The sequence below is a fragment of the Coptis chinensis genome, chromosome 3 (genome assembly GCF_015680905.1).
Source record: "Coptis chinensis isolate HL-2020 chromosome 3, ASM1568090v1, whole genome shotgun sequence".
Taxonomy (NCBI): domain Eukaryota; kingdom Viridiplantae; phylum Streptophyta; class Magnoliopsida; order Ranunculales; family Ranunculaceae; genus Coptis; species Coptis chinensis.
In genome coordinates this window covers 99,419,427-99,434,681 of record NC_141458.1, presented here as the reverse complement: position 1 = coordinate 99,434,681, position 15,255 = coordinate 99,419,427, and the positions used below count along the sequence as shown (strand labels likewise).

Here is a 15,255-nt window from a genome sequence, read left to right as displayed (position 1 = left end):
ATTGATTCTCCCCTCAAAGGTTTGAGGACCGGGTCAGCCCGACAGCCACGAATGTGTGAGGGCCTCATTTAGAGGGTTTTTTCGGCCCATGGGCCAGGTCGGGGCGGGCAGACTGAGGGCTTGAGGGTCATTTTGACACCCCTAACCTCACTTGTGCATGTTCGACTTTATTAATAATCATCATATCCTAGATAAGACCTTTGATACAAGAATAAAGAGATAAAGAGAGAGGGTCTTCTTGTCAGCCCTCTTTGAGGAAAAATGTGGTTTAAAGGAGGGAGAGCCATTCAATAACACCCTGGAAAGAGATAGATGATAAGCAATGATATATAAGATTCCTCCATTTGGCACCAAACCCCAAAGACCACTCCACTTTATCATAAGCTTTAGCCTTATTTAATTTCAAAGCCACTCAACTATCATTCTTCTTGTACATGCATGTTATTCATATTGTGGAATAGCTCACTTGCTAGCCCAATATTATCTCCAATATTTCTCTCTTTAAATAAAAGTTCCTTAGAAATAAGGAGAGACAATCTTATGAGGGTTATTTAGGTTTTAATCCTACTTTTTATGGGTTATTTAGGCTTTTGTCCTAAAATTATCGATTATTAGCTTTTAGTCCTACTTCCATCTGTTGACCGTTAGTCGTCTCAGTTGACCGTGGTCAAACTGTTTAATCCTTTTCTATTTTCTCAAATGACTAGAATACCCTTGGAGCATGCTTATCACGCGACTTGAAATTAGATAAAAGTAGGACCAAAACCTAATTTACCCAATTATAGGAGGGGTAAATCCTAAAAATGAGATTCGGACATACACTAATTTCTAACATTTTCTTAACTTGTATTAAAAAAAAATGTATTTTGGGAAAAGTCATTGCATTGTGTTTTTTTTTTGTGCACTCTTTCTCTATAAATCTTCATTTTAAATTGTTCGACTACGCAACACAATATTGTGTTCGTTGAGTCATTTGAATTGGAGTGCTACATTCATAGGATTGAAATTCATTCTATCTTGGGAGACAATTGTTCGATCATCAACCTTGAGCACTAAGAGGGAGCGAATTTGTCTTAATAAGGACATAGTGATTATCACTAGAGGCTCGAATTTAATCATTGGTAAATTAAGTTAATTTGTTGAACTAAAGGTTTGTTCATGACATATTTGTTGTATCAATTTGATTTTCTTGTTTACTTAACAATAAGTATAATTTTAGAATAAGTTTCCTACATAAATTACATCTACTATTCAATCATTAATAGTTTTTATCTTGATGAATTAGGTGAGATAATGAGGGAAAATTCTTTTCACTTCCCCCATTTCGTTCAGACACACTCAACATTTCATCTTCTTTCCTAACCAAACTTCATCACTCAAACCTTAACCAAACTTCATCTTCTCCATTAAATACCCTAACTTTAAGAACATAACTCCATTTGCTTCAGTAGTGAAGTTAAAGTTGACAAATCTGTGAAAAAAACAAGTTAAGAAAATGTTAGAATTTAGTGCATGTCTGAATCTCATTTTTAGGGTTTACCCTTCCTATAATTGGGTAAACTAGGTTTTGGTCATACTTTTATCTAATTTCAAGTCACGTGACAAGCATGCTCCAAGGGTATTCTGGTCATTTGAGAAAATCAAAGAGGATTAAACAGCACTGTCAACTGATCTGAGACGACTAACGATCAACAGATGGAATGAAGTAGGACTAAAGCCTAATAATCGATAATTTTATGACAAAAGCCTAAATACCCCATAAATAGTAGGTCTAAAACCTAAATAACCCATCTTATGAATATGGCATTTCAACCTATTTGCAAGGATCTTTGAAATAATTTTTTGTAAGAGAAGTTACAAAGAATGATGGGTACGGTCTAAACTTGGGGGTTGAGAATCCCTTTTGAAAAGAATTCATGTACACATGCAATCTACCACATCAGACCCCGCCACTTCCCAACAATTATGTGATTAAAGACTTGTTGAAACCCATCTGGTCTGGGAGCTTTGAGACCTTCCATCTTCTTAAGCACATTCCACACTTTGTCATGAGTACATGGGAATGGCTACCAATAGCTCATTTTCTCTAGGAGTAACACATTTTTTGAAAATGTTCAAGATATCATCATTTTGATAGGTACATTTGATGTAATTAAACACCATTTTTTTTTCCCGTTGGCAATTTTTTCACCGTGGTAGCTTCGCCGACCGCCAAGGAAGTGTATTCGTGAGTGGTTGGAACCAAACCTGGAGGCCACCACCCATGCCCGTCGGGAACAAAACCCGCATGTTCCCTGGGGCACAAGACTCGAACTCAAGACGCGTGGGGGCCTCCGTTGGGTGTGAAGTAAACAACTTTGATTTCACATGACATGTCCTAACATTGTGTACATGTGTTATATTTCTATTCGTGCGTACCTCTGTTGATTAAATTGTTAATTGTACCACATCTTATCCTTAGTTCTCTTTCAATTAGAAAACCAAAACCATTGAATATATTTCTTCATTGTTCAAAAACTCGAAATTCAGTATAATTCGAAATTTCATTTTGTCAATAGACCGAAAACTCAGGAGTTGACTTGACGAGTTGGATTGTCCATATATACATTTTTAAGTTATATTTCCTTACAAAAAAAAAAAAAAAAAAAAAATATATATATATATATATATATATATATATATATATATATAAAAATATATATATATATATATATATATATATATAGTTTGTCTAGAGTGCCACTCTTATAGTGACACTCTTATCTCACACTCCTCTTGAACCGTCGGATTACATCCGATCTCAAAAGATCTAAAAGCTAAAAATCTTTGGCCCAATACAAAAACAAATGGGGGTATATCGGTCATTTCGTACAAAAATCTCAAATCCAAAATTTTGGTCGACTTCTTCTCCAGCCCAACCTTTCTTCTCCAGCAAAATTTGGATCTCTCTCTCCCCCATCTTCTTCTCCTCACTCACTCGCTCACTCCCTCCTCACAATATGGTAAGATCTAAAGTTTTTATTTTTATGTGTGTGTTTTACTTATTTTGAAATTATAGCAGTTGTCATGTGTTTGATTTGTAGAGAATTTCTCCATGTGTAAAACGTCCTTTTTAACTTAATAGGCAAAAAGGAATTAAACTCTTGATTCTGTGGAACTTTTCACCACTAAACAGTTTTAGTTGTGTGGGAAAGTTATTACAAGTGGAGGAGACTTTGGGTGAGGAAATATTCCAACAGATCAAACACACCAAGTTTAGTCATGGGGTTAACTGTAGTAATGATTCTATATAAGATATTTTTGGGTGGTATCTTGTTGTGTTTTGGTACCTATTTTTTCTGTTGGATGGATGTAGCCTTTGGTCTTTGTACTATGCTCTCAACCCCACCGGCACTAATTTGAAACTGTTGTAGGTTGTTTTTTGACATTGTCAGTATAATGTGTCTCATTTTTGGCAGATGGATTCTCCTGGAGCAGATGGGGCTGATCTTTTGCCACCCCCTCCACCTCTTACGGCAGGTGATGTTCCTTTACGTGTTGACGAAATGGACACAAAAATTGTTAAGGTTAAGAAGTCCAGCGTGTTCAAGTAGCTAGGCCCGGTTTTGCACTAAAGGACAGCCTAATACAGTTACTAACCAACCATTTCAAAGTAAATATCGGTGGTGTAGATGGTGATTTCTATCACTACAGTGTAAGTAATTAACTTTCAAGGTTATTCATTTGTATTTCTCTAGGTGCATGATGATAAATCTTTTTCTTATATTTACTTTCTTTCTTCTGTGGAAGCAAATCGCTCTTTTTTATGAAGATGACCGTCCTGTAGATGGAAAGGGCATTGGAAGAAAAGTCATTGACAAGCTTCATGAGACATATGATACTGAGTTGGGAGGAAAACACTTTGCGTATGATGGGGAAAAGAGTTTGTTTACTCTGGTTCCCTCCCACAGAACAAACTCGAGTTCACTGTTATGTTAGAAGATTCCGGTTCTTCTAAGTATGCATACATTGGGTGTCTTTAGTTTCGTGATTGGTAATTTATTATTACTTTGGCTCTATTGTTAACTCTTTTGACGATTTTATATGTAGGACTGCTGGGAATGGAAGTCCAGGGGGTAGCAGGAGTCCGAATGGGAGTGACCGGAAAAGATTTAGACGACCGTATCAGTCGAAAAGCTTCAAAGTTCAGATAAGTTATGCTGTGAAAATTCCAATGAAGTCCATTGCGAGTGCTCTCCGTGGTCAGGAATCAGAGAACTCTCAGGAAGCGTATAGTGTTCTAGATATCATTTTAAGGCAGAATGCTGCCAAAAAGTATGTCAACAACATCTGGCCGAAGACATCACTTATTCACCAACTGCTGAACCTTCTCTGTATTTTAGTGCTTATGTATCTATTTACTAAAACTTTGCATGCACAATTGAGTGCTATTGTTGCACAAAGATCAAATTGTTTATATAAGCTGCATTTCCAGCAAGCAGTTGTTTCAATAATGTGGGAAAGCACTTCACAAGCATTTCACAATTTCAGTTACAGTGCAACTTTATGTATATGTCAGAGAACAGATGCTGGCATGCTACTATATTGTACCTTATTCATACTATTGAGAAAAAAATATAAATGCTTTTTGTATTAAGTATTTTCAGGATCATAAACCTTCTCATAATGTCGACAAATTAGACGATATACATTGATATTATTTGTACATAAATAAAGAAACACCTAACAATCATTCCATTACAAAATTTTGGATCAGGTGATCATATTGAAAAACAAAAAGAAAGATCAAGATCTGAGTATATATGTTGAAGGGGAACGAACACCTTTGAACACTTCATGTGGAACCACTTTTAATGATATAATTTCTCTGGCTACATTTGGTTAATGTCTGTAGGATTCGTAAGTTACAAAATCAATGAACTTGAGAGATGTCCACCATTCACCATATGAAGCATTATACAAGAATCCAAAACCTTATTTCTTCACTCTATCCACAGTATTTGTGCCTCTCGACAAAATTAGTCCCAAACGACATTGCCACACCGTTTGGACTAGGTCCCAAACGGTGTGGCCACACCAGTCAAGAGGCAAAAAAACAGACAAATTCATTTTCATCCAAGTTGGCCACACCGTTTGGGACTAAGTCCAAACGGTGCGGCCATATCGTTTGGATTTGAACTTGGATAAAAAAATGGCGTGTCTATTTGGACTTAGTCCCAAACGGTGTGGCCACACCGTTTGGACTTAGTCCTAAACGGCATGGCCACACCGTTTGGTACTAAGTCCAAGCGGTGTATATGCCGTTGGGGACAAAGTCAACAGACACACCATTTTTTATCAAGTTTAAATCCAAACGATATGGCCACACCGTTTAGACTTAGTCCCAAACGGTGTGGCTATGCCGTTGGGACTAAGTACAAACGATGTGGCCATATCGTTTGGATTTGAACTTGCAAAAAAAATGGCGTGTCTATTTGGACTTTGTCCCAAACGACATGGCCACACCGTTTGGACTTAGTCCCAAACGGCATGGCCACACTATTTGGTACTAAGGCCAAACGGTGTGGCCATGCCGTTTGGGACAAAGTCCAAACAGACACACCATTTTTTTTATCCAAGTTTAAATCCAAACGATATGGCCACACCGTTTGGACTTAGTCCCAAACGGCATGGCCTAAGTCCAAACGGTGTGGCCATATCGTTTGGATTTGAACTTGCAAAAAAAATGGCGTGTCTGTTTGGACTTTGTCCCAAACTTCGCCATATTGGTTTTTAAACTTGGATAAAAAATGATGATATGTTTTTTGCCTCTTGACACCGTCAAGGGGCCAAAAAACCGAAGTTTCGTGTTTTGGCAATTTATCAGTTGAGCTAAATTTTGTTGATGTTGATTGATGATCATATGAGTTGAGGTAAATTTGTTGTTGACAAACGTTGACATTATCTTGGTGGTATAGTATATGCATCAATGCATCATATCAACTTACGGAACAAAATTGCAAGTGGGCTTTTGTGTAACAACAGAGAAAATCATGTTTAAAACATATTCCCATGTTTTCCAAAGATGTAGTGGTGCTATAAGTCCATGAACAACTTGGGCATCGTGAACCTACAAAACATGGACTCTCGCAGAAAGTGCAATGAAAGCAGTTTTCATCTATCAGCGATGTCTTTTGCGTGCATTAGTCTAGGTCCCCCGATCCTTTTAACATAATTGTCGTCACTTGGTAGACACTAGAAACTATATAGTATGAGAATAATGTAAATAAGGAATTGACAAACAACATTGAACGATAGAAGCACTTGTATTAGGATACAACATTGCAAGTTGAAAATCATACAAGTGTGAAATGACCCAATTATTTTCAATATTACATCCAAGGAACATATAGAATTGGTGAAGAGTGATCAGTAGTTGATGAATCTAATCAGTATGATTATATATGTTCCTCTCGTAGATAACTAGGGCCAGGCTTGTATGGATCGGGATCCATGTAGGCCTCTGGACGACTGAACCCCGCATCATTTACATGGTTACTAAGAACATGCTGGATTGCTTTCTTGCTTCCATATTCGTCCCGGTTGTTATCCATATACTCTTTAGCCTCAACTACTACCTCATTTACAAAATCAATAACAATAGCCTCTCTATGTCCTTCGTCAATAGCTTTCCAGCTTCCCTTATCTTCCTCACCTTCTCCTCAAGAAAAGGGATTCAATCCATCTTGTACCCCAACTTTTCATCTTTCTTTGTCTGAAATAAAAAACAATGAAACCGTGTGTACATTTTATCACTACAGTATTTTATCTCTTCGAAGCAGTTAGAGCCACAACTGCTGGGAGTAATCCTAAGAATCTTGAAGAACTGAAGGAGAATCTGCAATATCAACAAATGAAACCAAATCAACTCACTTTGCACCATATACTCTAAAGTAGCAAACAAATGAATAAACTAAAGAAAAATCTACCAAAAGTTAGTTTACATAATTGCAAATCGGTCGACTAATAAGAAGATAAAGAAAGATCAGATACCTTTTACATTTAAAGAGCAAACAAGTCCATTTATTATAAAGGCTGTGGTGGTATGAAGAAATCTTTCTAGTAGAAAAAAGAAGTTAAAAAAGTGATTTGGATGTTGTTACATACTCCCTTGCCATATATTCTTTATCCAAAATCAATGCAAAATCACCAACCAAAACGTTCTTCGCCACTACCCAAATACAAAAGTTTATTTGCATTTGCCAATAATGTGTGACTTACTACGGATGTTTAAGTAGAAGAAGAAATAAATGGATGGTTAAATGAATGAGTGAACGTGTGTATTTAAGGCCGGGATGCCAATAGCAATTCATCCATCCGAAGTTTGTCCTATATTTTCCTTCCTCCTCTTATTCTCTCCCTCTCCTAAACATAGATTTTCTTCATATCCTCTAGAACTTCGTATGATTTATTTAAACCATCTGATAGTCTTAGAATCTTGCACTACTATCTTACTTATCAATTATCTAGCTCATTATAGTAATTTTATCATAAACCCATTCAAATACTAGCAAATGCATTTCATAAAAAAATAATGAATAGTGAAATTAAGATTTTACCCTCAATAGCTTCTCTGGGAGTTTTCAAATTCAAACCAATGCTTTTATAGAATCTATTTCCACCTTTCCCTGGCCTCTTTCCTTTCCCTGATTTCTTTGAAGAAAGAAACACCTTCGGCTGCTTCAAATATGCCTTCTCCGTCTAAACTCAACAAAATAAACAACAAATTAATATTTAATCTTTAAAAAAAAAATAGTATAAACAATTAGTTGAAACGGACCTGTTCAGCCATAGTTGTGCTTTGGATTTACGAGGGTTTGTAAGGGTTCAATTTGTCGGAATATTTGTTTATGGAGTGGAGAAGAAGAAAACCATGAGAGATGATAAACAATTTCGTATTTTTTCGTTTTTTTGTTTTTGAAATACTTTGAAAATTTGAAATTTCGTGATTTTTGAGTGAATTAGATCATCAGATCTTGAGGTGAGATCGGACGGCTAAGAAGAAGTGTGAGATAAGAGTGGCAGATTTAGAGTGGCACTCTAGACAAACCGTATATATATATATATATATATATATATATATATATATATATATATATATATATATATATATATATATATGTGTGTGTGTCATTCTCTAAAAAGTAGCTACTTAAGTTAACTTTAAAATAAGTACGTAAGTAAAACTTCACCTACAAAATGAATTTAAACATATTTTTTTGTGGATATGATATACTCAATATTAAGATAATCTCTACAAAATTTCAGCTCATTTGGAAATTTTTAATAATGGCAAAAAACGATTACAAAAATTCAACATTTCTGGGCCGTTAGATTTCTTTTTAAAGATGACAACAATTTTTATCTATGTTAGAGGTTTCCAAATGAGTTGAAATTTTGGGAAGATAATCATTATGGTGAGTGCTTTATAACCACAAAAAATTAAGTTTGAATTTATTTTGTAGATGAAGTTTTACGTACGTACTTATTTTAAGTTAACTTAAGTAGCTATTTTTTAGAGAATTATTGTATATATATATATAACTTAAAGTAGCTACTTTTTATTATTACTATGTTTCTTGACCAATTAACTCCGAAAACTAATAGATTGTAGTGATGCAATACAAATGAACGATATACCAAGAGAAAAGTGAAAAATGAGAGAAATAAACGAGTAATATAAAGTTGGAAGAACAAAAATAAATGAAAAACACATTCAGACAGGGGGTCCTTCAGCCAGAGGTCACATAACCAAAGAAGAGCGGTTGGTGTTGTTGGCTTTTGGCTCCACCACTGTTTGCCATTCTCGTTTTCTTTTCTTTTTCGTGCCCAAACTTTTTTTTTTTGGGTGTGATAGTCACACATGATCTATCACAAAACCTTATTGGTTGGAGTTACTGACGTGGCAATGAAGGAGATTGAGTTATTGAGTCAAAAAAGAATCAATAAAACTAAGAGACGAGAGTCGAGACGAGATTTTGGTTTCCATGAAGTCAGATTTTAAAATTGAGGATACTCAAAAGAATGAAAAACATAAAACCAATTAATGGAAAGTGTGAATCTTGTTATGGTAAATTAAATTATTATGCCTTTTCAAAAAAAAAAAAGGAATGGTAGATTAGATGAATACTATCTGTTGCACTTGGAACATCCGAACATGAGAGGAGAGACAAGAAAGGGACGAATGGTGAAAGAGGAGAGAGGGACGAGAAGTTTGTTTTTCGCTCAATAACTCATTCTCATTTTATCGCTACGTCAGTAACCCCAACCAATAAGGTTCGGTTTCGTAAAAAAATATTTGTCGGGAACGTTTTTTCCCTTATATAGAGCTTTTAACTTTTGGCATGTGACACTTACACAGGCCATGAGGTTCGATTGTTTGGCATCTACCTCTACTTGGAGAGGCTTCTATAAAAGTTTGGTTTAATATACCCTTAAGCTATCAAAGAAGTCATGGCAAGAAAGTCCGTAATTTCCTTCACTTCAATAAGTGAACTTCTACTTATTCTGATAGGAATCTCCATAGTGGCAGCACCTATTGTTTTTGCCAGTGCTAACACCCTTAAAGATTCATATCCTGTCAAAAATGTTGCTCGTCCCCTTGTCAAGCTTAAGCGACCAGTTGTAATATTGATATCCTCAGACGGGTTTCGGTTCGGATACCAATTCAAGACAACCACTCCCAACATCCACCGATTGATCAAAAACAGAACTGAAGCTAAGACTAGTTTAATCCCAGTCTTCCCTACTTTAACATTCCCAAACCATTACTCCATTCTCTGGTTTTTATCCAGCTTACCATGGCATAATTGCCAACTGGTTTACTGACCCAAATAGTGGTGAGACTTTCACAAAATGTAGTCAAGAACCATATTGGTGGCTTGGCGAACCACTATGGCCAACTGTGGTCAAGCATGGATTGATTGCTGCTACCTACGTACTTCTGGCCCGGTGGATCATGGGACTGTCCTCTAAAATATTGTCCGACTTATTGTTGGAATATTTGTTACCTTTGTTAGGATTAGCAAGTATCTTGTAATCTTAGTAAGAGTATTATCTTCTCCTAGATATGTGGATCTAGTAGATCTTTTGTATTCTTGTATATATACCTACTGTTTATATCAATAAAATTATCAGAAATATTTAGTAAAACATCTTTGGCATGATATCAATAGCCAACTCCGATTTCCTTTTCATTACCCCATTACTATAGGAATCGGAGTTTTTTTCTTGGTGTTTTGATTTTTTTTTTTCTGGTCATATAATACAATTTGTTACACTATATCATATTGTATTTATTACCCTCTTCTTCCTTATCGTTCTTGTCTATTGATCTAGTTCATTGTTTATGCTCTATATCATAATGACAGACTTACCTACCAATAATGATTCTGTTGTTGTGCATTCCAATAATGATTCCACTGTCATATCTTCTAACTCGAAGAGTCACTTAGTCACTACAGCCAAATTTGTTGCCCAGTCAGGTATATCTAACTCTACTCTTATTGCTTTTACTGGAAATAGTGATTGGATAATTGACACGAGTGCTACTGATCATATAACTTGCGATCACTATAAATTTAACTATTTCTCCTCTAGTTGTTCCAAATCAGTCATTACTAATGCTAATGGTGTGTCATCTCCATTTGTTGGTGTTGGCACTATACCTTTGTCCCCTTCTTTATCTATCCATGATGTTTTATTTGTTCCATCAATAAACTGTAACCTTCTCTCTGTTAGCCAATTAACCAAATCTCATAATTGTGTTGCCTTGTTCTTTCCTACTCATTGTATTTTTCAGAACACCCTTACCAAGGAAAGGATTGGTAGTGGTAAACAAAGTGGAGGACTGTACTATCTGGAGGAAGGTTTTTGATAAGAGCCCAAAACTTTAGTTTAAACCCTTTAATAGTATTTCTATTTAGCCAATTATGTTATTAATAATATAGGTTTATCACTAATTACGTGCTTTTGAGTATTTCAGGCTTGAGTTGAATAAATGTCAATTCGTTACTAATTAGGCGCTAAAAGGAGCTAAAGTGATTGCTATAGAAGTTCCATGAAGAAAGCCCAAGTTTAATGGAGAAAAAGCCCTTAAAAAGCCCAAGTCAACACTGTTAAGTGAAAGTCAAACCGGATTAGAAAGCTTAAGAAAAGTTAGCAGAACTTCAAAAGGCCATAGCATTGGACTCAGGCCTCATAATTAGTCCCATTTTATATCAAAATGACTGGCTCAGAAAGCTCTTTCCAATGGTCAAAGCCTTGATTCAATCAGAGCAGTATAAATTGGTGTAATCGCGAGCTACAGTAATACAACCAAAATTGGAAGTCTTGGATTTACCCAATTGGGTTATGAACTTAATTTATGGGTTCATAACCTAGCCTAAAAGCCCATGCACGAAATTGTAACCTAACCCTCTCCTATATAAAGAGGGTTAAGGCTAAAACAAAGATTGGCTACTCCCCTATTTAGTTTAGTTTTAAATTAGGGTTCTCTCTCTCTCCCTTTTTAGTTTAGTTTGTAGCCTCCATTAAACCTTTCAATAAAAAAAAAACTTTAGTTATCATATTCAATTCTCCTCTTACTTCAAGTTCTTTTATTATGCTTTCCCTTTATTGTTTAAGTAATTTCAGTCCAATGAATCAAGACTAAAACTCCCATTATAGGGAGTTTTAATGAAGCCTGTGTGAGGATTGTTTATAATTTTGTTAGTTATTTGTGTTTATGCGTTTAAAGTTTGAAGCTTTCATATTTTGAGAGATAGAAATTGTTAGTTTTGAACTATAGTTTAGTAATTCTATACAAGAGATTGATAGAAGTACTATTCTCTCATGCTAATTAATTATTAACTATAGAAAGTAATAATTGATTAGGGATCTTACAAAGTAGGAATCTTTATTTCATTGCATTACGGAATTTGATAGAGATGATGACTTATTAATACATGAACTAAATGAATTATGAATAAACTTGCATATGTGGATTTATTACTTCCTCTATATTATTCTTTTCCATCAAAACCTTATTTATATTAGTTTAGTTTATTTAGTTTACGTTTTAATTAATAACATAATCGTAATTAGTTTATTATCAATATCATTAATTCATTATTACTCTCACCACTTTCCTCTTGATTTAATTAGTTGAATCCTATTGAGTCTTAGTAGTTTAAGAGTGGAACGAATCCATACTCTTATCTATATTGTTTCATTATTATTTGAGAGAGTAAGGAAATAGAATTGATAACAAAAAAAATGGTAATATTATGTATTAGTGTTGTTAACATTAATATTAGTGTTTAACTGTTTTTATGATTATCAAAATGCCGCTGCCATCTTAAATTCTTTCAGGACAAGAATTCAATTGCTTGAATCCAAGGGGTAATCCCCCATTCTCAACCCACCCACCCTTTTAATTTTTCATTCTTATTTCTTGTATTTTTGGTACTGTTAACTATTTTAGGCATAGAGGCTGCGAATTCAAAGAGGAAAATACTGCAGTAAAGGTATTTGTAAATTTCGAAAAATTTTGAAACTTTACAGGCGTAATCCTTAAGGTTCTATTGATTTACTGTAATTTTTTCAGATATTTCCTAGTTGTTTTACCTAGTGAACTAATACGATTTTTACAGTGCTGCATTTCAGTTTTCAAACCGTAAGTTCTTGAAAACCAGACGAGTAGGGTTACTTAGGCAGTTCCAAAACTTTTAAAATTTTTACAGGAGTATCTATCATAAGTCAAGAGTTTTCAGTAAAAATTTGAGGAGTTTTTTTATTTTTTTTGACCACCTAACTAGTGGATTGTTTTCAGTGTGTTTCTGCAGTTTTGTAAACACTTAATTTCTGGAACATCAGCCAATAAGGAGGGTTTGTAGAACTCCAATTGCTCTAAATATTTTACAAGAATACGTAGGATCTGTCAGGAGTCTTCAGTAAACTTTTGGCAATTTTTGGCTCTGTTTTGATTGGTTAACCATTCGGTTGTTTGTATTGTGTTCGAAAACTGTTTCACAAACTTTGAAGGGCAGTAGAAGGACTTTCATAGCTCCGATTGATCTGAAATTTTACAGGCTACTTGACAGACGTCTTAGAAAACTACTGTAAAAATTTCAAATTTTTTGGAGGAAGTTAACCTTACTGGACATTGCCAAAGGCAAGAGCGACATGCGCCCGTGTCAAGCAAATTCTGAGCGCGCCCCTCGCCCTCTTTTGAACAGCTCGATTTTCACAGGTTAGTACAAACTTCCATTTTTTCAAGTTATTCAGTGTTTCTAACTTGTTAAATACATTGAGCTCGCATATACAAGATACTATTCATAAGCGTAGCAAGGAGGCGTTCAAGTACTCCTTCTTACACTCATCACCTCTTCTATCAGAGCAGTTTCAATTCTAGCATAATCAAGCTTGTTTTTTGTAGACGCGATATCACACGCCTATCTAGAATTTCACACACTACACCTGCATCAATGGCTAAAGAACCAGAGACACCTCTCTCTGATTTTTATAAAGCACTAAACGATGGCCCTAAGTCGTGCATCGTTCTTGCAGACCTAGTGGGGGATTTTTGAATTCCCCCGAATATATTTAACTTGTTACCAGGTTTCCATGGTTTAGCCCACGAGAAGCCTTATCAATACATGCGTAGGATAGAACAAGTTCTCACTACATTCCATCATCCTAGCGTAAGTCCGGATCAAGTTAAACTTTGGGTGTTTCCATTCACCCTAGCCGACAAGGCGGCATCTTGGTTAACTGCCCAAACGCCAAACTCTGTGGACTCATGGGCTAATCTTGTTCAATTGTTTATTGAACAATTTTACCCACCACTGAAGACCGATGAAATGCTTCAAAAGATTCATTTCTTCCACCAGAACCCTCATGAATCCTTTTTAGAGGCCTGCAACTATTTCACTGATCTTCTCATAGAATGTCCGCATCATAACCTTGCAAAAGACACGCTTGTTCGTGCTTTCTTCAAGGGGCTTTCACATTATCATAAAGAGGTTCTAGATATCATGACTGGGGGTAGTTTTCTTAGTAAATGAGCCTTGGAGGCTTATAAACTCTTAGAAGATCAATCTAAGAGGAACAACAGTTGGGGAGGTAACGACTCTTCCTGCTCCACTCCTTCTTCTGCGGTTAAACCTGATCCCGAGCTTAAAACTCTTATCGATGTCCTCACTAAAAAGGTAGATGCCATCTCTGTTAAACAACAACCTACTCCTGTTATGAACATTAAATCTACTCGTTGTAATGTCTGTTTTAGTCTTGAGCATTCGGACTTCTATTGTCCTCTTGTTTATGCACAACCACGACCTTGTTGGAAAAACAAAATCAAATTATGCAACAAAACTCAAACTTGATGAAAGATCAGCATGATCAAAACTCTAATATGATAAAACAAATGATGCAAATGATGCAGTCTTTGTGCTAAAAGGTTATTGACATGTCTCCTAACCAAAATAATAACCAAACAGGCGTGTTTCCAGGTCAAGCAGTGCCTAATCCTAAGTCAACAAACACCGCCTGTGAAATAAACAGTATTCACTGTAATGGTAATATAAACCAAGAGGACCTACAAGCAATCACTACCCTTCGTTCAGGGAGAGTAGTTGATAACAAAGTGACTATGCTTACAGATGGCCCGCAAATGAAAACTGAAAATGAAACCATACCGAATACTATCATAGAAATTGAAGACCCTACAACTGTAGAAGTTCCAGTCCAACCACAACCAAGAGGTACAACCTTACTAAATACCACCATAGAAATTGATGATCCTGTAGAGGTTCTAATATGGACACCTAGATGGAAAACGGCTAAAAATAATGCAAAGACTAATAATACTTTTGAACCTTATGCTAAATATAGAGATAAACCACCATATCCCCAGAGACTAGTTTTGTCTAAAAAGGACTAGAATTTTGATGAGATTAGGGAAGTGTTTAAAAATATGACTATAAACCTACTTTTTCTAGATACTATAAAAAGTCTACCTGGACACGCTAAGTTTCTAAAAGAGTTGTGCACCAAGAAGAGGAAAACCAACATACCCAATGAAGCCTTTTTAACTGAACAATATCCCTCTTTATCTGAACATAACGGAATTGTTAAGTACAAGGACCCTAGTCCTCCTACTGTACAATGCACCTTAGGTGATACCTTCATAACAACTACTTTATTAGACTTGGGAGCGAGTGTTAACGTACTCCCTTT

General features: G+C 35.5%; 2 long non-coding RNA genes and 1 pseudogene across 3 annotated transcripts; 2 read left to right on the top strand and 1 right to left on the bottom strand.

Moving 5' to 3' along the window:
* The first annotated feature begins 3,624 nt into the window (after nt 1-3,624).
* On the top strand, nt 3,625-4,505 carry LOC147512088 (uncharacterized). Of its 2 annotated transcripts, XR_015217137.1 has the most exons (3): nt 3,625-3,694; nt 3,790-3,997; nt 4,090-4,505. It is a non-coding gene; the product is annotated as an uncharacterized LOC147512088 (long non-coding RNA). The 2 variants fall into 2 exon arrangements; XR_015217136.1 differs by lacking the exon at nt 3,625-3,694 and having other exon boundaries at nt 3,701-3,997.
* A 1,912-nt stretch (nt 4,506-6,417) lies between these two features.
* Nucleotides 6,418-8,027, bottom strand: LOC147512087 (uncharacterized). The gene is made up of 3 exons (XR_015217135.1): nt 7,820-8,027; nt 7,599-7,740; nt 6,418-6,877 (listed from the first exon to the last, which is right to left on the bottom strand). It is a non-coding gene; the product is annotated as an uncharacterized LOC147512087 (long non-coding RNA).
* Nucleotides 8,028-9,404: 1,377 nt separating this feature from the next.
* LOC147512084 (nucleotide pyrophosphatase/phosphodiesterase 1-like) overlaps nt 9,405-15,255 on the top strand; it is a 99,062-nt pseudogene continuing 93,211 nt past the window's right edge.